The sequence below is a fragment of the Gallus gallus genome, chromosome 6 (assembly GCF_016699485.2).
Source record: "Gallus gallus isolate bGalGal1 chromosome 6, bGalGal1.mat.broiler.GRCg7b, whole genome shotgun sequence".
Classification (NCBI taxonomy): domain Eukaryota; kingdom Metazoa; phylum Chordata; class Aves; order Galliformes; family Phasianidae; genus Gallus; species Gallus gallus.
In genome coordinates, this window is record NC_052537.1 from 10,438,123 (window position 1) to 10,460,341 (window position 22,219).

At 45.9% G+C, this 22,219-nt stretch overlaps 1 protein-coding gene across 24 annotated transcripts in view; it reads left to right on the plus strand.

Moving 5' to 3' along the window:
- SGMS1 (sphingomyelin synthase 1) overlaps positions 1-22,219 on the plus strand; it is a 96,543-nt gene that overhangs the window by 57,058 nt on the left and 17,266 nt on the right. For 3 of the 24 annotated variants that reach the window (XM_046942709.1, NM_204390.3, XM_046942704.1), the window contains one exon: positions 17,911-18,033. The exons of 10 other annotated variants lie outside the window; for them this stretch is intronic. The gene's annotated coding sequence lies outside the window, so the exon portion shown is untranslated. 11 more of the 24 variants (XM_046942703.1, XM_025151463.3, XM_046942707.1 and 8 more) reach the window with 11 other exon arrangements.

Here is a 22,219-nt window from a genome sequence, read left to right on the forward strand (position 1 = left end):
TGACCTGTGGTGCAAAGCAGGCACATATTAACTCTTGCTTTTTTTTTTTTTTTAGAAGATGTTAATTTCGCTTTTACTGGAAAGTGCTTTTGGGTGTAATAGGTTAATAAGAAACTCCTCTGGATGGTAAGAGAGTGTCTGCAAAGCCTGCAGGTAGCATTTGCAGAAAGGTGCTGCTGCTGAAGGGTTGAGGAAACCTGAGGAAACAAAATATTTCTCTCACTTCCTTGCCCCTTCTTTGCATAGAAACCAGCATTAACACCATTTCAGATCTCACTGTTTTAAAACAGGGTTCGCTGGGCAGGCCTGTGAGCCCGCAGTTCTGTGCATTAGTGAGATGTGTGTTCGGTATGAACTGCTTCATTTTCTGAAAGGAAGAATGTTTGCCTTGCAGTGCTGTGTGTAAGTCCCAAGTATGGCCATTTTGGCTCTGTTTATGCATAATAAATCAGTGGCTTGCTATATTCAGCCGGCCTTGCCTCAGATTAGTGAGGCTGCTTTATGGAAAGGTTCTTTATTGCTCTTGGATGGCAACAGCTGCCTTCCATCCTTACGTGCCATGTTTCTGATTAAGGCAAACACAGCTTGCTCTGTCAAAGACTTTACAGAAGCCAGAACACCTGCTATGTCCCAGACTGCTGGTGTACAGGACCAGCAGGTCATAGTGAGATGTAGGGCAGATAACAAAGGAATTAACTCTTTGATGGGAAAATCAGTGTGTTCCATTAGAGTATTTGGTGGCAAAAATGAACTGTTAGGTGCCTATAACAGGCATTTGGGTTGAGGTGTTGGTTGTGAAACAACTAAACCAATCTGGCATTCCCCTGTGGTGACTTCTTCAGCCAGATGATTTGGACACACCTGGATAATGGGACTTCTCAGAAGCAAAATAAGTGGATCAAGAATAGGAGTGGCACTTGGCAGGCTGTAGGTGTGGATGTGGGATGGAGTCACACATGGAAAACTCCCTGCCATGTGACAAGTGTCCCACTGGCTGCAGTGGTGAGTTTGAAAAGAGCAGCTTGCTCTTGTTCGCTGTTATTGAAAGCTTCCTTCTTCTAGGTTAACTTGTGACCAAAGTGGTGTTAAACACTTGCTTTGATCTGGGTGTCTCATTGCACGTGTTCTGTGTGAATAGATGGCAGTAACACACTGTGCCGCCCTGATTCTTTCGGAGGAGTTGCACTCCACTGTGCCATACCAGAGCCCAGGGGATGGCAGAGTCCCTGCTGAGACAATGCAGGTGTTTCAGTGCTGATTTCAAGGACAACAGCTGTGGCATTTCACCAGGAATGGCAGCAGGGTGTACACATGGGACGAGCACGTTCACAAAGACACTTCCAGTGAGATGAGGCTGCAGTGGAATTCAGGCTGTTTGTATGGCTGGCAGTGCTCTCATTTATCTGCAGCGAAAGGTCTTGTGGCCTGGAAGACCTTCAGGTCTGTGGGGTCCCCACTGGTGTTTCTGCTGAGCTGTTTACAGCTGTGTCACAGCGAGCACCCAGGGAGCATTGCGTTCCCTCGGAGCCATTGCAATTCAGTGGAGTCCCGTGACCATGTGCAGGGTCAGACACAGGAGGGAGAGGCTGGGGAGCTGCCCTAGGGACAGATCAGCCAGCCAGAGTGTTGGGGATTGCAAAACTGGCATGGGGTCGGAGTACAGCCACGTGTTGAAATACAGCAGCGCGAAGAGGAGCAGCAGGGGAAGCTCTCAGCTGAGCTTGCAGGTGACTCTGGCTTGGTGGCAGGCTGTGTGACCATCATTTTTGCTGGTGATTTGAAGTACACCTTCAGTTTTGCACACGTGTTCCGGCAAGCTGAAATTAGCTTCTCTGTTGGCAGAAAGATTTCTGTTTGGGTAAGGTGGTTCAACTTAAAAGCAGGTTGAGTTTTTTATAGGGAGAGAAACAAAAGCGTGGTTTCCTCCGGACATTGCTCTGTGAGTCACACATTGTATGACACAGCATTCCTCTCTGGAAGTGCAATTCCTGGAGCTGATGAGTGTTTCATAGACCTCCAAAGTCACCCTTTGTGTTGGATAGAGCTAAGCCCTTAACTGGGCAGTTATGGAAGTTTGTTTGAAAGGTGGACTTGCAATTCTACAAGGTATTCATTAATGCTTCTAGTATCTGTCAGAACCCAATTATGATATTTTTGATGAGCTTTCTTCTGTTTCAAAAGTAAACGTCCTCTCTTAACTACTTTGCTCATAGAAATGGTAATGGCTGTTAATGCTGTAATACGGATGAAGTGGTTTTGGATTTTCCTCTTTCAATGATGGGATTTTTAATTTGTATTTATTTATTTTGGTGCTCCACTGCACTTGTCTTTTTACCTACTAGCCTGCTTAAGATCATGTTATATAAAGGAGGAATATACACGTCTGCTGGCTGAAGCCCCTCAGAAGGGTAGAGCAGTGCTGGCCAGAACAGCTTTGTTTTAGAGATGTGGGTTTTTATCTCATTAATAAGAAGTGTTTCATTTCTGGGTCACAGAGCTGAGAGCACTGAACAATTGTTTGAAGCTGTTTGAAACTTACCAACGTTCTCCTCTTTCTGTTTGCTTTAAAAAGGCATTTCAGCTTAAGAAAAGTGATTTAAAAACCCACCTTGGAGCTGGAAGTGATAAGTTTGAGGAGATGGGGTTTGTTGCATTCACAACATCTCTGGAGAGATCTGTGCTACGGATTGCACAGAGGGTTTACTATAAACCAGGTCACTAGATTTGGGGATGAAATGTTGAAGCAGAGTCACAGGCAGCAGTTTCCCACTGGTGTGGCTTGTTTGGCACACTGTGGCACTGAATGCTAAATGAAGGAGAGGGTTTGATGCTCATAGCAAACAGTAATCAAGTACAGTAAGAGTCGTTTCCTTTCAAATGATCAGGCAGTCGCGTTGTGGGTAAGACCAAAAAACTTCACTTGGAAGAGAATGGGCTCTATATTTCAAAGTGTTTAAAAATATGTCCTCAAACTGTTGTTGAATGCAGTGTTTTAAAGCAAACGGTGATGGGATTAACTTCTTTGTGGTCTTGTGGCATGTTTTTGCTGGCTTTTTGCATCAGTGACCAGAATCAGATAAGTTAAAGGGAAAAAGCGATGCTCAGAAGGTTTTTAGGATACTTTCTCTGTGAGATACGCGTGGTGAATGCGGGGATTTATGCTGCTCATGTGTAGCAATCTGAATGGGACCTCTCTGGTAGATGATGATCCTAGAAATACAGAACCAGGCTGAGCTCATACCTGCCTTTGTGTTGTGCTGATGGTGGTCCTTGGTAGCCAGCAAGAAGCATACCTTTGTGCTGGTCCCCGTAAAATGCTTCCTGAAAATGCGTAGCTGCTTCATTGAAGCCCTGCTTTGCAAGGAGTGCTGCTTAGTAATTTAAGGGGAAGCCATTTAAAAACTGACTTATCTCACCTCTAAGCTACTTCTTCTTTACCAGTTGCTTTTAAATTTTGTTTTTGCTGACCTCTTCTTTTCACTGAGTTCAGCTTCCTGGGCGTTCTCTCTTATAGAAAACCACTTTTACAGCTCTCTGCTTGTGGTCTCCTGGCCAAGCCTGTGGCTCAGCTGGAGGTAATGTTGTCACCTGTGTGCGCCACGCCTGCAGAAAAGCTTGCAAGTTCCTGGTATTTCAAGTTGGGAAGTGATCATCAAAGCGGTTGTACCATACCACTGTTTTCCTTCGTCTGTGTTGCTGTGCTGGGGACTTGGGTTGGGTCGCCTTGGTGTGAATGGGTAGGACCTGTTACTTCCACTAGGCTTTACTTCCCACCTTCCTTCCTGATGAGCACAGAAGGAGGTGACCCAACATCATCTACTTGCTGTGACTTTTTGCTTTTAGTACTTAAGCAGATTTAAGATGCCAGGGCAAGAGGAAGGACTTTCCCCAGCCAGGCTTCAGGAAGGATGCTCCCCAGCCAGTGTCGATGCTGCTGGAGCTACAAGGAAACATTTGTGCTGAAGCTCAGTAGTAGTTATTTCTTTGGCGTGCCAGCAATCGGCCCCAGATCTAGCATTCTGTCACACAGCTCATCTCCTGATTAGGGAGGGACAAACAGACACACACTCTGTGGCTGACTTCAGGCATTTTTGTGGTGATCATCGTCCACAGCAGTGCTTGGGAAGGTAGACGTGAAGCAAAGCAACAGCCGCTTAACTGGAAGCACGCTCCCAGGTCTTCTGTCCTTTGGAAGGAAAATGATGCAACCACTTCAGGCTGTCCTTCCTGGTAGCCCTTTGTCTGAATATGTCCTGGCTAAGGTCTGTAGGAAAGGGACAAATGACAACTAAACAACAGCAAAAAAAAGCTTTGCAGGTACTTTGGAAAAGTTCTTTAAGCATATTTCTTTTAGTTTGTTTAGGGCTGTACGTGATACGAAGTTGCATCTGCCTGGACACATGCAATATTTAAATGCATAATGATTAAACGTTTAGAAGATGAGCTTCCAAAAGCTTACTCCTAATTACCTGCAATAGTTGTTAAGCTGCTCTCCTCCTAGCCCCACCTCAGCCATGGGAGAACAAGGCTGGCTGCACTCTGTGCCTTCCAGTCTCTGGACCCACACAGCCATAGATGGCTAGGAAAATACAGCATAAAGATAAGACCTATGGGAGTAAGCAGGAGCGTTGTGGTCAAATTTGAATGCATTTCTTATGAGAAGTGATTTATTAAGTTGGCTGCTGTCCTCTGCCCCGTTGTTATGTATTGACCCAGATAGACACGGTGTCATTTGTGCAACAAGGAATCTGCGGCCTGTAGTGTGCCGTGTAATTAGTCCTGAAATTTCTCATCTGTGTGCTCAGTGGGAAGAGATCACAGAATTGATGCTGATAGAGTGACATTGCAGACATCTGCAGGTAATTCTGCTCCGGAATCTCTCTGTGGAAGTGAGATGGGGTTGGGCAGATGAGTTGGGGTTGGCAGTGAGGTGTTGGTTTGTGTACACAGACGTATGTTTACACACACTGAGGAGACCTCCAGGCATTGATTTTTGTGTGTGTGTGTGTGTGTATGTACACACGCACACACATAAATTGAATGTATTTTTAAACTAGGATAGGATAAGTGAGCTTTGAGGCGTTCACTTCTGTTTAAAGTCCCTTCTTCATGTGCCAGTTCATTTGGTTATGCAGATTGAGGCAGAAAGGGCTGATAATAATAAACCACATATCCAACACTACTGGGTAAATCATTAACACAAGATCCCAGTGCCCGCAAACACCGCTAGGGAGGTTCCTCTCCCCTAAAACTCCCCTCTTCCAGGAGGTAAGAAGCAAAATGATTTGCAGGTCTTTGTTTAGCGCAGGCTTTTGTTGCTGGTGTGTATTCTGTTCTCATTGGGAAAGGAACGGAGTCCGGCGGGGTGGGAACAGGAGGGAACCTCCTTCCCTGTGCCAAGGCACACAGCCCTCACTGCAAACTGGATCAGGAAGGTAAGGCAGAGGGGGAAAGCCTGGCCTCCAGTCGAGTTCACTTACATTTTGCTGTTGTGCTGGAAGAACTATAGGTAGGTAATGTTTTTATGTCACAGGAGCAAGAAATGTTCTGCAGCAGCTTGCGTGGATGGGGAAATTAGTGTCCTGTCTCTGAAGTAACTGGAGGCCAGGAAGGGTTTTTGCAGAAAACAGTGATAAAGATATGTAGCTATCCACACAGCAGTAAGTGCAACGTGTCCTTGTGGGCTGCTGCTGTCTGAGTAGCGGGGAGCAATTCTCAGACCTCCCGGCAGGGCTGGGTGCTCACCGTGAGGCTTCGCTCCTCGGGCAGCAGCAGCCACGGAGCACCCACTGAGTCCCATCACCTTTTGCCACAGCAGCATTACTCAGCTGCCCGTAAGTACTGTGACTCAGTAACAAAGCTTAAATTTAAATAAGTTAATAGCTGATGGGTTGATTTGATTGGTGGCTTTGTTTCCTAGAATCCAGGTGGATTGAATCTGTCAGTTTGAGCTGTCTAGGTGCTGCATCTTGCCATGCTTTAATCCACATCAGGGTTTGCAGGCATTTAAACAAGTGATTTCTCCAGTGTTTTAATACTTGTGTTTGTCCTGTCCGCATGTGCTTTAAATTCTATCAATGACATTTCCAATGAGCTTCTTTTGTTCAAATATTTTGTACTGTACGTAGCAGGTAACATCCAAAAACATGTTATAAGAAAAAGGGCGTAGTTCAGAAAGGACTCAAGCTGTTTCAGCTGCCCACGTCCAAAAGCATACATGGCTGAAGCTGTGCAGCCCTGAGCCAGAGTCAGTGTTTTAACTTGCTTTCACCAAGCTGTGCCCTTTTGAGGTACAGAGCACTTAGCCAGGCCACCTTGGGTGGGTGACCTGCCTGCTTTCCACTTCTCTCCTGGAAGTGTGTGCTCCTGGTAAGGCTGAGAGCCCAACTTCATGCTGTTCTGTGTGGCTGGGTGCCCTGCACAGCCTGTGCTCTCCATACCCGCCTTCCATCAGCCTGCCGAGCTTCGGAACAACTCTGGCCATATATGAAAGTGCTCTCCTTGCTTGGCTGACTTTACAGGGTGACTGTGCAGCGCCTTTTAAAGCCAATCATTTTAAAGCTGTTCTGCTGTATGAGGAGAGAATTCAAGGTTTGTGTGTTATGCCTAACACTGGACTTCATGGAGGAGATGAGCTCAAACCTTTGAGCAGTCAGTGGGACCTGTAGCCCTGCATCCCACTTCTGTCAGGTGGTTCAGGTTCTCCTGCAGCTGAGTTAGGGGCTGGCTGTCCTGTGAGCTGCTTCTCCAGACCTGTCTGTGCCTTTCTCCTTGGACATTTTATGGATAAGAGATGCCGTCTGGGACTTCAGCTGCTTTACATGAGCTATGGCAGGAAAGTAGCAGTCCTCTGGATAGCTGAGTAGCGATGCTCAGCTGTCCTGGGCACAGGACCTGAAGGACAGAAAGGGAGGGAACACAGCCCAGTTTCAGCTATCTTGAGTTGTATGTGCAGGGGAGCACTGCAGAGCATATCAGCTGCTCCTCGTGTGCTTGCTGTAGGGCTGTGGATGGTGTTTTCCAGGAAAACTGGCCTGATGGAGTGCTCCGTTATTGCCAGCTGCTCTCTGCAGCTGCCTGCATGGCAGGGAAGGGGGGGGAATGACTCCAGTTAAAAATAGACAGGGAGATTAGGAAACTAAAGGTACGGTTTCGACATTCAGCTGAGCTGCGCTGATGACTCGCTGCCGCCACCGAAAGGGGAAGGACTTGCTTGTGCTTGTGTGACTGCGCAGCTGGTTTGGCTGCCTCACCCAGCAGAAAGGCCAGCCAGGAAAATAGGAGTTTTCCACCATGTGGTCACACAAGAGAGGAGGGTGGAGATATAGGGCCGGAGGGGAGGGGATCTGAGTGCCTGCAAGAAGATTGTTTAACTCCTCTGGAACAGATAACCTGAGGTATGCAGGAGCTGGATTCAGGTGAGCATCTCAAATGCTTGGCATTGGCACTGTTGGCTATCAGCAGCAGCTGCAGCATGTGTGGCTGTTTCTAGCTGTGGCTCGTTTAGTTTTCATGTCAGTCTGTGTAATTTAAGTACAAAGTTATAAAGAGATTGACTTTGCTGTTTATAGTGCTCATATTCTGGTAGTTGATGGAGAAGGTTTATTGGAGTAGTTTGGAAAACATATGAAAAGTACTGGGGCGTTACTTTCACTTACTGAATGTGTTCTGCCTGGATGTGATATTATACATTTGTAAGAGACTTCAGTGTGCAGTAGGCATGTGAAACGTTAGGAGGAAGCTGGCAACAGGCTATCCAGTGGTGAATATATTGTGTGCACTGTGGGCTGTGTACTTCTAAAGTATTGCTTTTAGAAAGTTCCATTCTGTGGTATCCTGTCAGCAGCTCTTCACTCTCTCTTTCTGTCTAGTCTTTGTACTTAGCACTGGTCCGTGTAACTTCGAGTATATTTTTCTATAGTCTTTTTTTTTCTATAGTCTATATTGTAGTCTTTTTTTATAGCCTTTACAGACAAAAGCCAGTTGAGGAAATTCACAATATTGTTTGCTAGAAAGATTGTTTTCTGATGGCTTTTTTTTGTCATCATTCTTTAGGGATTGGTATTTTGTTGTGGTTGGGGTTTTTTTTAGTCCTGTGTTGGTCAGTCTCGAGAACAGTGGGATTTCGCAAGCTGCTTTTTGGTTCATTGGAGTTCCTGATGTTATAGCTTTCCCAATAACCAGTGCAACATCCAATTAGGTGCCAAAATAAGAGGGAATACTCAGTGGCATTCCCGATGCTTGGTACAGCAAGTGTGCTGCACCAGGTGCTGCCTTTCTGCACAGGGCATGGAGGAAAAACAGCATTGTAGTTCAGCACACCTTGGTAACGGTTAGCGATATAATTCTTAGTCTGGAGATGCTGTAATGTAACACTTTGCCTGGACAACCAGCTTGGAGACAAATAGTATTTATTCTTTTCAGGAGGTCATGTGCATACAGCTGGAGAGAAAAACCTGTCTAGAACTCAGTGAAATTCGGTACCAAGTCAAATTCTGTGCTCTGAAGTGAGTTCTGAAGTCAACCTCTGGATGAGAGTTCTCCATTCAAGTAGCTAGTCTTACTCTGTTCAGCTTCAAAACGTTTCAGGATGCTTTCTCCCTTAGTCCTGAGCAGCTTCTTGTAACCAGCGGTATACAACCGTACTGTTAAAAAGATCCCTTTGGCAGGGCAAGTAGGTTTTTCATCAGTAAAGATGGCAGTGTTGTTAGATTTAATTTTTAGAAACTGTGAGGTTTTAACTCAGTTCAACCCAGGTTATTTATATTGGGGAAGCTAATGCCTTGTGGCTAGCAAGTGTTCCTTTTAATCCAAGAAGCTTTTTTGGGGCTGTTTGTCTGTTCTAAGCTTGTCACACCCTACCTAAATCCATGGCAAGGCCCTGGCATTGTTCAGCCTTCTGTTTGTGGGTCCCTTGCAGTACTTGGGGTAGAATAACAAAGATCTGACTTGAGCAAGCCTCAAGGAACTGTATCTTGTGTTAGTACAGCCGCAGAGAGATAGTGGGGAGTTCAGAAGAGGAGAGTATCTGCTTCTGGGAAGCACTGAAGCTCAGAGGTGCAAATACCCTGTTGCAAATTCAAAACGAGAACTCGGCAACTTTCATCTGTGTTAAGGTTTATTGTTTTCAGGGATTTCCTTGCACAGTGTATCTATTGTGAAGCTACAGCTGTTTGCACGGGGCTGCGTTGTGGAGAAATGCAAGGGCTGTTCCAGGAGGCCGGAGTAATCCCTCAGCCAGGAGAGAACTTTGCGCCTGTTTTGATTTCTGAGCTACTAAACTTACATAAACAACCCTCTCCGAAACCATAAATATTTTTCAATGGGAGGATTATCTTCCCCATGTAATAAAATTACAGCTATTGAGCAAAGGGACCGTTTGCAAGCTTTTTTCACACTGTGCAGCGGCCTGGTCTTTGCAGCTTCTGAGAGAAGGGTGGGAAAAGAATGGATCCAATAATTCAGTTAGTCAGACTGAAGGCACTGTTACCGAATGAGGTTTATACGGGGAAAAAGTTTTGTTAGTGCTTAATGTTCTGTAACAGTCTGCAGAGGCATAACCGAGCGGTCAGCACAGGAGCTGCCGTCAGAGGAGTTTATTTTGAGTGATTACAGAGCCTGCTGTGCCTTTCATTTCAGCGGCCAGAGATCACTGCTGAACGCGGCCATCGTTTGTTTACAGTCCTCCTGATCCTCTCAGGCTGGTTCTCCTTCCTTTGAAAACCTTTGAAAGAGGGAAAGGAAGAGGAGGTGGGCAGGGCTCATAGAGATCTGTGGGAGAGTGGGGAAAGGAGGGAGGAGAGAGTGGGTGCTGCTGCTGGTTAGAGGAAAAAGTAGGAAATAAAAAGCTCCTGAGGGCATGAGCACCCACTGTTTTTGTCTAGGTCATGCCTTGGGATGAATACTGCCTTTCTTCCTATTTTTGTTTGATTCTGCTGTAATGCAGTTCAGCTTGCTCTTCTGATGAATCACAGAATTGTTAAGGTTGGAAAAGACCTCTAAGATCATCTAGTCCAGCCATCAAACATACATCACGGGTCTGTATCAATAAATGTGGCTTTATGTAGAGCTTTGAAAAGTGTTTTGAAATAGGAAGGAACTCCTGTCTGCAAGTCCCTTTTAACGCAGGTAAGGATTATTTTTTTCCATATGAAAATACTCCATATGAAAGCGTATACAGAAGTCACTCAGGGTATGAAGACAACTTTGGTTCTGTTGAGCCTCTGAGTAATTAGGGAGGAGGCAGCTGCAGGCTGATGCGTGGCTCAGGACAGACCTGTTGTGCTCTGTAGTCCTGTATGGAGGGAAGGAGTAGTGTGGGGGTTCCCTAAAGACCTACACGCTGCTGTCTTGGACCTTTGCGTGTCCTGCTGTAGAGAAGCTTCTGGGACAGCATAGCACAGCCTTCATCCAGAACTTGCTTGTCTGGCTGCAAGCTAAAAGCCACCGCAAAGTCCCCTTTGCAAATATGGGGTGGTAAGAAGATAATGTGAAAATACTTTAACCCGTCTTATAATTTTGTAGGTGAAAGGTTGTTTGCAAGTAGGAATGCAGTTAATTTTCATGACTGAACTTGGAGGTGTCAGCAAAATTTGAATCAAATTTTGGAAGAGCAAGAAGGGAAAGAAGATGTGCTCATGTTTACAGTGCACTGTATTATTTGTCAGTCTTCTGCTTTAAAAAAAAAAAAAGTAATGCCAGTGATCTGGGACAAATCCTCCATCACTTGACATTTATCCTGAGGCTTGGTTCTGCCTTTCAGCAGTTTGGCCTGACTGGGTAATACACAGAACAGAGAGATTTCTGTTGATTGTAGTGTCTGGTTCAGTGTGGATCACAGATGAATCAGGATGCAGCAGTTGCTGGTACGAGACTTCCTTGCTTGCTGACTGACCCTGAGGTTTGTGCCCTCCATCAGGGGACATGCATCCCATTGTCATCAACAATTTGTGCAGCACCTACAATAACAGGGCCCACTGCTTATGTAAGTGCATGCATGTATATTTTACGTCCCTGCCTGCCCTTCATATCTTATTTAACAGAGAGTGCAAGGAAGTTGATTACTTAGCAAAAAAAATGGCTTTTAGTGAAGTTGTGAAATAAGTTTCCTGATTTTTGTCCTGGTGCTGTTTATGTACGCTGTCCTTCCTGCTGCTCATGCTGCTCTTTCCCAGGATCTCCTGACACTTTGTAAACATTCATCCCTCCTTGCTGCTCGTCCAGAACATGAGGAGACTCTCCAGTGCTGCTCTGTACTGCCCATCTCCTGTGGATCCATCGTGCCTGCTGGGCAGGGCGAGAGATCCCAGCAAGGCAGATGGGAATGCAGAATCCTCTTGGTTTGCCTGTACTTGATGGATGATGCTGTTTTACTACTGGGCCGTGTTGTAAGGTGCTTGCAGTTAGCAATGCATTGAACAGCGAGCCCAGGGGTGCCGTCTGCCTGCTGTAGTCAGGGTTATCCTGAACACTGCCCCTCAGATGCTGCCAGGCTTTGGTAATTCAGCTGATCAAGAATGAGTCAGACCAGTACCAGTTTTTTTTCTCATAATCAAATCAAGTCCCTGCATTATTTCACTGGTGACATGAAGTAAAACCTGTAATAGGTTGTTGGTTTGTTTGTTTTTTAGTGCTGTTGTGGTACTGCAACTTGGGGTGAGCTGCATATTTCATTGGGATTTACACTGCGGTACTTTCATCCCCTTGCCCACATGCAATACTTGTGAGTGTAGGTATATTCAGAACCAGTGGAGGCTTTTGTTATCTGCCTGAGGACAGATAACAACATGCTTGCTTTTAAAAGCAACTTTCGTATGTGTTTCTGTTCTTTGCAGGCTTTGCATGTGCAGCCCCACCCTCAGTGCCACAGAAACCACCAAAACAAAAAAAGCCTGAGTGCTTTTTTAAAGCCCAGATGCACATTACAGTGACTGCTCAATATCTTTTGGTTTGAAGATTTGATAGTACCTGATCTTATCTCTTCTAAAACAGTGCAGTTTTTTCCTTAGCGGTCCAGGCAGCACTTTGAAATGTCTCCATGGCTTTATGGAGAAGCACTGCCAGCGCCAGGGGACTGCTTGTCAATTTTCACAATCTTTCTACATGGAAGATTATTTTTTATGACCTCCTTTTAAAATGCCATATTTTATCAGCTTTGCAAGATCTTAAAAATGTTCTTTTCACTCCCTAGATCTAGCTATGGGACGCTTGCCAGAGCACAGATCAAAGAGCAGTCCTGTGGAGCAGGACTGGCTGAACATGGTGCTGGTCAGAACAGCAACAGCAGTGTCAGGTTGGCTCCTGTGCTCTTAAAATAGGCTGTTCAGGAGGCTAAAAATCTCTTATGTGTGTGTCCTTTGCGTCCATAGGGAATAGTGAGTGTGTTCTGCAGTGAGGAGGGCACTGTGGGAGGTGTCCCTGCCAGCAGTGTGGTGCTGGATGGCACGTGGAGGCTTGAGACGTGACTGGGTCAGTGTTTGCTGAGCTGGTAACTGCTCCCTCCTGGTGCTGCTTTCAGCTCCATCTCACCAGAGATGCCCCACAAGGGACAATCCCCACACATAGGTGATCCCACTGCTGGATCCCGTGTGTCAGGAACACCAGCATAATCAATAGTCCCTTGTTTTGCTTGCTTACTCAGGCATGCAGCAGAGGTATTCCATCCTGATCATTACCTGAGGGAAGGGCTTACTCCCACTGAGCCTTCTGCGTCTCGCTGCCGGAGGAGCAGTGCTCTGTCTGACATGGCTGCTGCTTCATTATCTGCTCTGCTGTTCATTTTTTGGCTTGAACTGCTGAGGCTGTTTCCAACTGTGCTCTGTTTTCCTTGCCAGCTCCCTTCCTTTCCCCCAAGCCAGAGGAGCTGCGGCTTTGTGGTCAGCACCAATGCAGCCGGGACAGGCAGGTCAGACTTCGGCTATTTTTGAGCAGCACCTCACTGGTGTTAATGCTTTGCTTTCCTTAATACCTTGCTAATCTGAGTGTCACCCATCTGCTTGAGGAAAGCTCTGCCATCCGCATGACCATAGATTTAAATTCTTCATCTCCTTTGCTGCAGTTTACTCGGGTTCATCTTCCTGGGTTTATCTTCCTGGGTTTCTGCACTTCCCATGCTGCTGTGGATATGCACATCTCGTTATGTGCTTCCTCTTAATTTGTGACAGGGCTCTCCTGTGGGCTGTGAGGGCCAGATTTATTTGTGCGGGTGAGCAGCTCAGCGATCCTCTTGGAGTGACAGCATCCCGTAATTAAAAGGTTAACCCACGTGCCTGCTTTCACACACCCCACAAGGAATGCTTTTCAGTTTCTAAACCAGCTGAAATTATCCGAGCAATTTGATTTGTTCTTAGCACACAGCACACAGACGGGGAGCCCCGTGCGGCTCAGCCCAGGGAGCTGCTGCTGCCGGCTCGGCACAGCACGTGCACAGTGACACAGCCCGTTACGTGGCCGCGGTCATGGCGGCCCACTGCTCTGCTGTGAGCTGTCAGCTCTGCCCTCTGCGTGTGCAGTTCAAGGAGGGGATGGATTCTGAAGGGTTTCATCATATGCTCCGTAGCAAACAGCTCAGTGTGCCGCCTTCTAGTTAAAATGCCTAGAGTGGTTAGCAAGGTTTACTGGAGGCCACACGTTCACTCTCATGGCTGTGGAATCATGCCCTAATCTCAGCAGTCTGGACCCATCTCTCCATCCCCTCTGTGCAGAACAGAGGCTTTGTGCCACCGACCATCCCCAGAGAGGTATCAGCCTTATGTATTTCTAATTAGTGCTGCTTGAGAAGTGTGGAGTGCCCGCCGAGCACGCTTTGCACTTGTTTTGAGGCATTCTGTGAGGGCTCTATGGGCTGCAGGTGGGTTGTGGGTGTTAATGTATTTGGGGGTGGCAAGTGTGAGCTGAAAGATTATTGTCATTAAACACTGTTTTTTTTTTTTGTTAGTGTAGCTTAATTCCCATGAAATGAATACAGGCTGCTAGTTCTTACCCAGTGCTTGCAGCTGAAGTTCTTGTGTTGGGCTGGAATTACAGTTTACTCTTTGAACTGACAGCAGGGGAATGCTGAGAACCACCCTGCCCAGGTGCTCCAGGGGATGGCAGTGGGAACTGCTGAGCGGCTTGTGGGCATCACCATGGAGCTGTTAGAAAAACGTGAGGCAGCCGTTTCCTATACCCTTAGTGTATAGGAAACCAGAGGGTGGAAGAAAGGAGGGGTAGCAGGATGTCTGTAGGAGAAACTTCTGAGGCTTTCGGTCTGTTACTGAAATATTCATAATTTCCAGAGCAGTCAGATAACTAGATGCAAGCTTGTTATCTTATCTCTCATCTGCTTCTTATCGGTGAGCGGAGTTGGTCATAGCTTTGAAAATAAGCTGAGGTGAATATTAGAAAGGTTGAGTACTTTGCAGACTTTGAACTCACCCCAGAGCTTTCAGGTAATCCTGCCAATGGTCTTGGCCACCGACACCTGGTAACACAGAGTTACCGTCACTGGTTGTGTGGAAGCAGGTGTGTTTGTAAGTGCTGTTCTCTCCTAATATCCAACAATGAAAAATGTTAGGAGTGCATGACATTTTTGGGGGGAAGGTTGTATGCATCTGTTCTTTGCGTTCCGTGCTGAATCGTTATGGCAAGGAAGATTGGAGTAGTTTTGCCCATGTCTCAGTATTATGATCAGTGGGAGGGATTGCAACAATCCTGAAATTGTCTCTATAAAGACGAGGAAATAATAAAAATAGGGACCCATAGAGTGGAAAACAGAGCCGCTCCGAACTGCTCTCCCTCTCTGGTACTCCTCTTTGCTTTTGAAGAAGGAGGTGGTGCGTGGCCAAGCTGGGATGGAGAAAGGATGCATCTCCAGCTGTGCTGGATGCTGCTGAATGGACTTGAATGTGTTGCCGTTAAGCTGGAGGCAGATAGTGGCAGATCTCCACTGCGGACAGGAGATGTGGCATCAGCGTGGTCGGTGGGGAGGAGGAGAAGGAATGCAGCCGAAGTTTGGCAAGTGAGCTGCAAGATAGTTTTCTTGTCTCTAGTGTTAACCACAAAAGGAAGATGCCAGGGCAGTTTGTCTGAATTTTCAGTAGATCTGGCTCCGGTAAGGCAAGTTCCCATCATTAGGATTGTATATCATTAACTCGTTAGCAGTCTAAAATGCCACTTTTTTTCCTAGGTTTTGGAGGTTTCTGGTTGACCCAGGCCATCTGCACGAGAGCAATCTCTGTCTCCTGCCTACAGATATGTTTTCCGTATCTGAATGTTTGATGTATGCAACAGTTTACTACTGGATAAAGAAGGAATGTATGTTCAAAAATCAGGCTAGGGGTAGCTATACCAGAAATGATGCTGAATCTGTTTGTTCTCTTTTTCTTATATTTCTACTCTTGGGGCTTGGAGGCTTTTTGATCTGGTTCTGCTGGGCTGGGCTTCAAAAGTAGTGTATTTGAAATAAAATATTTATATCTCTAATGAGATATGAAAACATATTTTAGGTTGAGTTTTCTAAGCACACAAACCCAGTTTTCTTTTGCATTAGCTGGAGCTCAAGGAAGGGCAGTCAGGAGGAAGCAGCTGTTGTGGTCTGGATGCTATCTAGTACATGTCCAGGAACAAGACCAAATATTAAATATGGCAATTAACTGATTTAAGCCTTCAGTGCGGCTCTATTTTTGCTGTACTTTCTGCTGGTTTTCATTTTCCCAGTCTGCGTGATTGTTTTTACAGATGTGCTGGCGTAGGCATTTTTGAGCTCCATTACCATTGGTCACAAGACTGCTCTCAGCTTCCCTAGGCAGAACTTCCCTTTCTGTTTCAATAAATGTGTGGTGTTTTTTGTTTTTTTCCTTCTTTTTCTTTTTTTCTGTTTTTAATTCTTGCTGCTACACTACTTGGCTTCCCAGAGTCTCACCACAGATCTGGCTTTCTAACAATAACTGACTTTTAGGTTTTCAAAGCAGGCAAAAGAAAGGCAGCCCAAACCACCTCAACTTGGTTAACCAAGCCAAAATATGGAACACTTGACGAGCATTTTGTCTCTCTTCCTTCTTATTTCCATCCTTTTGCTCTATCCCGTGCTCTCCCCATTTCTGTGCCTTGGGGGAAAATGATGCTTCTTTTGCCTTTTTTGGTGTTTCATCTGTTTTCCCTTTGAGGTCTCCTGTTGTCTCCATACAGACATAAGGAGGTTTGTACAATTTCAAGAGGCAGGGAAGTATCACTGTGTGCATTTTAGTACTGGAGTTAGTGAGTGAAGGCAGAGACCCTAGCATGGTCCCTGTACAGGGGGAGCCCCCTGTACATGTACAGAAATTAAAGGAGGGAGGAACCCTTACTTCAGAGGCAGAGTCTGGGGAGTGGTTTAGTAGGAATAGGCAGGATTTGGGAGGAGTTTGGTAGAAAGGGGGCAAGGCTTTCGCTTATAAATGGCACGTTGTAAAGGAGGAAGCTCCTGGAGTTCCAGGTCTGAAGCCTTCAGATAGGAAACCAGACCAGTCATGACAAAGGAAATAGTATTCAAAAAGACTTGACTATACACTTTGCATGTCCAAGAAGGAATGAAAAACAAGAAGCTATTCACGGAATTAGTTAGCATTGGACAACCCACTGTCTAGAATGAGTTAGCATTACTCGCTTTGCGGAATTATGGGTGTGCATATTGTGTGGTATAAATATGACTGCTTGAGAGCCACTAGTTGTACAACTTAGGCAAAGTGAGCCCCCGTGCACCGGGGCATACATCTTAAATAAACTACCTTACATTCTGACTCTTGTGAGGCTGAGTACTGTTCTGCAGGTCATTAGCTGCAAGGTTGGGCGAGGACATGGGCTCTATTTCTAGCTCTGCCCTACCTCTGCCTGACCCAGATCCCAGTGCGCAGCACGGATGTGGTTTAGCTGTGGTGGAGACAACGGACAGCGCTTGGAGCTGCCCGAGTGCAGGCTGCTGCTGGCCAGAGAGCACACGTGCCAGGTTTGAGTGGGGTCCGTGGGGGCTTTCTTCTTAGTGCAGAAGTGATGGGTGCTGTTGGATGGCTTTGGCACTGCTGTAGAAGTCTTTGCAGAAGAATTAAAATCCCTGTGTCAAAGTAGATTTACCCATGTGTGAGGTAAGCTGTTAGAATTGCAAAAGAGAGTTCTTAGAAGTTGAATTTAGATTTTTTTTTTCCCCTTAGTGAAAATCAGCTCTGGGGGAAGGTGGGTTGTTGTTTGCATCTTTTTTTTTGTACAGAATTAAAAGCATATGTGTGGGGGGATTAGAAGAATGGTTTCCAATTGCAACCATTCAAAAAAAGCTCATATGTATCCCATTTCTGCTGCAGGTGTTGCAGTACTTAAGAACTTGGATGTCAGGGCTGTGGCATGCAGTACAAAATGACATATATGCTTGGACCATCCTCGCAATAGATGGAAAGCCCTGAGCTGTTCCTACAAATGCTGGCTGCTCTTCTGGTCCCATGTTGCGTGATGAGATTTCTGGGATATTCAGATATTCAGAATTCTGAAACAATTCTTCAGAACTTAAAGCAAAGCCAGCAACTTCCCTCCACACCCCATCCTGTCCACCCCTGGATCACTAGAAGCAGGATTTCTGTAGCGTCACAACAAAAGCCCTGCTTAGCAACTGGCCAGATAATGAGCTTGCTGGTCAGCTGAAGGCTTCTCCAAGTGTTTGCTGGTTTCCATAACTGCTTCAGAGCTGCCGTGAGGAATAAAGTTGAGCAGAGAGATTTAGGCCTACAAAGAAGCCAAGAGAGAGGCTTTCCTTCTCATGAGAGTTGGAGGAAAGGCTGTCTCTATGAATTAGTACAGGGTGTGTGTGTATAACACGTGTATGCCATATAGGTTATGTATTTGTGTAACAGATTTAAAGATACCCGTTAGCAGTGTTTCCTCTCTGAAACTTGTTTGTTGATTCAGGTTCAGTGCATGAACTTTCAGTTTGAAATCCTTGCTGCTGAACTCTGACATTGAGTCAGAGCTGTTCTGCTGAGATCCCTGTCTGCGAGTGGATTTTGCGTTGCTTTGCTCCTACAAACGAAGGTAGGCTCGTTTCCTTCCTGTAGAATAATTGAGGCAAAAACGGGCTGCTCGGGGATTTATGTAGCATGCAGGCAATTTTTTCTCTCTGAAACTTTGTGAGCAGCTATTGAGGGCATGTGGGAGTTGCTTTGCAGATCGGTTGCAGCCTGTCTTGTCTTAGTAGTAATTCTGCTTGCTCCAGCTTCACATCTGTGGGACAGCGTTTTCTATCTGGGGGTGACCTTGGAAACCTATCTCAGAGCTCTGTGAAACTTGTACGCTCATCCATGCTTCTATTTTTTATTTACAGATAGCATCTATTTGCAAATATGTCTTTACAGCACAAAGCTGGTATCACATAATGTTTTTAAATGCCAGCAGTCTCTTGCTTGCCAGCAGTGCAGTATTGTGCAAGGGGCAATTTCTGGTTTAGAGGCAACGATGTCCTGCAGAGGGGGAGATGGTTCAGTGCATTGCTTGAGATCTCATGTTAGTGAGATTGGCATGCAGAGGTGCTTTGTAAGTGCAGGACATCCAGTTGGGGAGATATGGGAGCATTACTGGGAGCGACGACAAAATTCCTGTAGACGAGGTGACTACTACCATGACTCACATGCTGCTGTTACAAGCAGTTTGTTTTGTGCTGTAAAACTGCAGGATGAGAGCTTCCTCCAGACTATATCTAGTGTCCGTGTAACTTCTGCTTGCTGGTGAGTTTTTGGAATTGGCTTGTGGGTTGCTTGCTAGGTCATTAAAACTTCAGTTGTTACAGCACTCGCTTTTCTCCTGCTTGTGTATGCAGTCATCATCAGTGTGTATGGCAGTGTATGTTAATTTTCAAGAGAGAAAGTGTCATCATTTTATCTTTAAACCATGCTTACCTATCTCCAGGCATTGCTTGTTTTAGCAATCCTTTTGCTAATGGCTTCATCATCTCAGCTTTTTGGGGGTGCTGATGAGTGACACAGTTTGCAATTAAAATGCACCTACTGCATGGGAAAGGATTTACAAATCTCCTTGGCTGTGTGGAGCTGGTTGAGGTTTCTGAGATGGCTGGTTTTTTAGCTGATTTCTATAGTGACTGTTGCCTTGGCAGCAAAGGTCCTCGCTTAGAGAATAAAAGCACTGTGCAAGCATGAGGAAGGCATTAGAGATCGCTGGTCTAGATTTTACTTTTACAGCAGCATCCCTTCCCTTCTGTAAATACTTCTGTTCCCTTTTCCCCACCTACTTCCCCTTAGGCCTTCCTTCATTCAGATGCCAGAGGGACATCAAAGGGTCTTTTTCTGCTGTTTCTGTCTTGTCAGTGTTAATGATAAGTAACGCTTTTTGCTGCAAGTTTAGAAGTAATAAGGAGTGGTGTATGAAATTGCAAGCCAGCTTTGGGAGGGAGACGACAGCTCTGTGGCCCACGCAGCCATCCCAGAGACCCGTGCCGTACTCCTGGGGTTGTCCATCACTTGCTCAGTAGTGAGCAGGTGGACTTTGAAATGAAAACCAAGATCATGACATGTAGCGTGGGTCCTTAATTATCCTCCAAGCAGACCTGTGGGTGGAAAATTGCAGGCTCCTGCACCTTGGCCAGCAGGCTGAGAGCAGAGTTGTAGGCAGCGGCTGGTGTTATTGCAGGGAGATCTTGTCCTTTAATCAAAGAGCTACTTGCTCTCCGATTTGCTTGTCGTGCTCAACTGCATCGCCCAAAAATGATGCAAAAGAGATCTTGTTCCGTGAGGTTTCCTGGTGCTTGTAGAACCTCCTGGTTTAACTGTGATTTTTGGTATTCCAACCTCTCTGTGGTCGGATTGAAGTGGTAGAGGGAGGAGCTTCACTTACCAGCACTCCCTGTTTTGAAATTGGAAGAGGATCTGTAAGTTCCTTTAATATTTGCTGTGAATATAGAGAAAAGGTTGTGTAAACACGAGAAGGTGGGAGCTGGGAGACTTGCCGAAGTTGCTTCATCTCTCTCAGTCTCGTGACGGGTGTTTTGAGATACCAGGATTTTGTCCCGTGTTGTCAGTGTGATGGTGCAATTGGTATCATTATGCTAATCACGTTCGTATTTATAGTTCATTACCAGATACCGGCTCCTTAATGAAGCAGACCTGATGCAGATGGAGGGAGCATTTTTGTTGCCTGCCTGAGCTCCCAACCCAGTGCACATCAGCGGTATCTGACATCTTTGGCCTCTGTGGACAAGAGCAAACCTTACTTGGGGCAGTGGGGGCACTGTGAGGCACCCAGATTGCTTCTGCAGACCTCGCCTGGTCGAGCTTTTAGCAGTTCACATTGAAAAAAGGAGATATTTTCAGTGCGGCAAGCTGGGAGTGGTTAGTAAAGAAACTTGTTTTGCCTATTTGCCCTCTGTTTCAGACAAGCTATGAAATGGATGTTTGCATTAGAAACGTTACATGTTATTCTCCATTTTAACTTTCAAGATGAGTCTTCCAGCCTTCGTCCCGTGTGTATCAGTTACTCTGCCTTTACAAAAAGTGCTCCAAGGGATTTATGTGCTGGTGGCATGGTGGCAGCAGCCTGGGATTTCAGCCGGCACGCTGCCAGTGCAGCAAAGACTGGGACTTTGTGCTATTAGCTCCTCATTGGTCTCAGTGCTGCCATTTGCTGTTCCTTTGCAGAGGGTGAGACCTGGATTTCTAACAGGGGTGAAGGTGCGTGCCCATGCGTATGTGAGATAGGATTCCTCATTTTTTTAAAACCAATACAGTCTCTTGGAAGAAATGCTTTTATACTCTAAAAGGACAAAAACGCAGGGCTTGAGCCATCTATTTTTCTGCAGGGTATCTCTTAAAGGCATTATTGATGGTGAGCTTAAAGACTAAAGCACATGCATTTTTCTGAATTGACTGTATTTTCTTTAAGCAATGTTGCAGGCTCCCACAGTTTTGCTGCCAGAAGCACACATTTGCTACTTCTCATGGAGCTGCCAGGCCCGGTCTCGTAGGGTTACAGGAGAGTACTGTGACTTTTGTGCCAGTATGAGAATAGCATTTGCTGTTGGCAACAGTTTTTTGTTCTTTCACACTGCATGTAGAATTCATCCTAAAATTTACTGGTTTAGCCCAGGCAAGAGGAGGTATACATGTAGTAAGCAATGAGGTGTAATGTTGGGGTTGACTGCAGTTTCTTGCACAGTGATAAATGCAGTTCTGTGCCTTGGGGATCCTGACTCCTTAAGCAAGCAGGAGGCTGCAGTGTGTTGTCAGGGGCTGGGCAGAAAGACTGATGTGCTAGGAAGATAACAGTTAAAGATGTTCTCTCTCCCTTTCCAACTGTCTCAGTGTTTGGGAAACTGGCATTTGCTCTCCAGTTTATAAAAGTGAAAAGCCTTAATACTGCCCCACCTCCTGGTGTGTACCGAGCGCTCTGACAGCCCCAAATCCATGCTGAATTTGTAAAGCAAAGCTTGCAGAGGCAGCTGATGGAACTCTTTGGTGGCACATCACCTGAGATGGGAATATCGTGAGCATCAGAATGGATGGTGGCATGGCATGGTGTGAGGGTGCGAGTTCATGGCCGAGCTTCATGCTGCAGCCAGTATGGGACCCAGGAGCTCAGGTGCCCTGTGGTAATGCAGCACAGTGGATACAGCACAGCATGGTGTGGTATCAAGCCAAGCTGTCCTCCAGTGAGAGTCTGCTCGGGGTGTGTAATGTGGGTTAACATGCATAATTCAATCAGTCCTGTTTTTCCATGTTTGAAGCTCTGTAACTAAACACCGATTTGCTAAACACCACTTGAATAATGAAGCGATCTGTGTCTAAAAGCTTTTCTCAGTACATGTGATCCCATTGCAAAACGGAAGAAAGAAAATAGAGCTGCATCCTCTCTTCCTGTGAATTAAAACAGTGAGGGTAGTTGCAAGGGAGGGCATTTGTCTTTATCTCTGTTAGCTTCATGTATTTTAGCGCGTGCACGTGCTTGGCACACACCATGTTAGAGGTGGTGTACCTGGAGTGCTGTGAGCCTTCATCCAAAGCTTCGTCTTTTATCGAGCATCAGACCTAGGTGATTCCACAGAGAAAGAGATTAAAAGCTATATCTCACGTGTCTTGTTCGGTTCAGAGCAAAAGAAGTCCTCAACTCAGCTATGAAGCATTGTTTTTAAGAAAAATTGTTAAGGCTCTGGAATAACTGGCAGCAAGCTCGAAGAGGACGGGGCTTGTGCATGCAAGGCTGGCACTCAAATCAA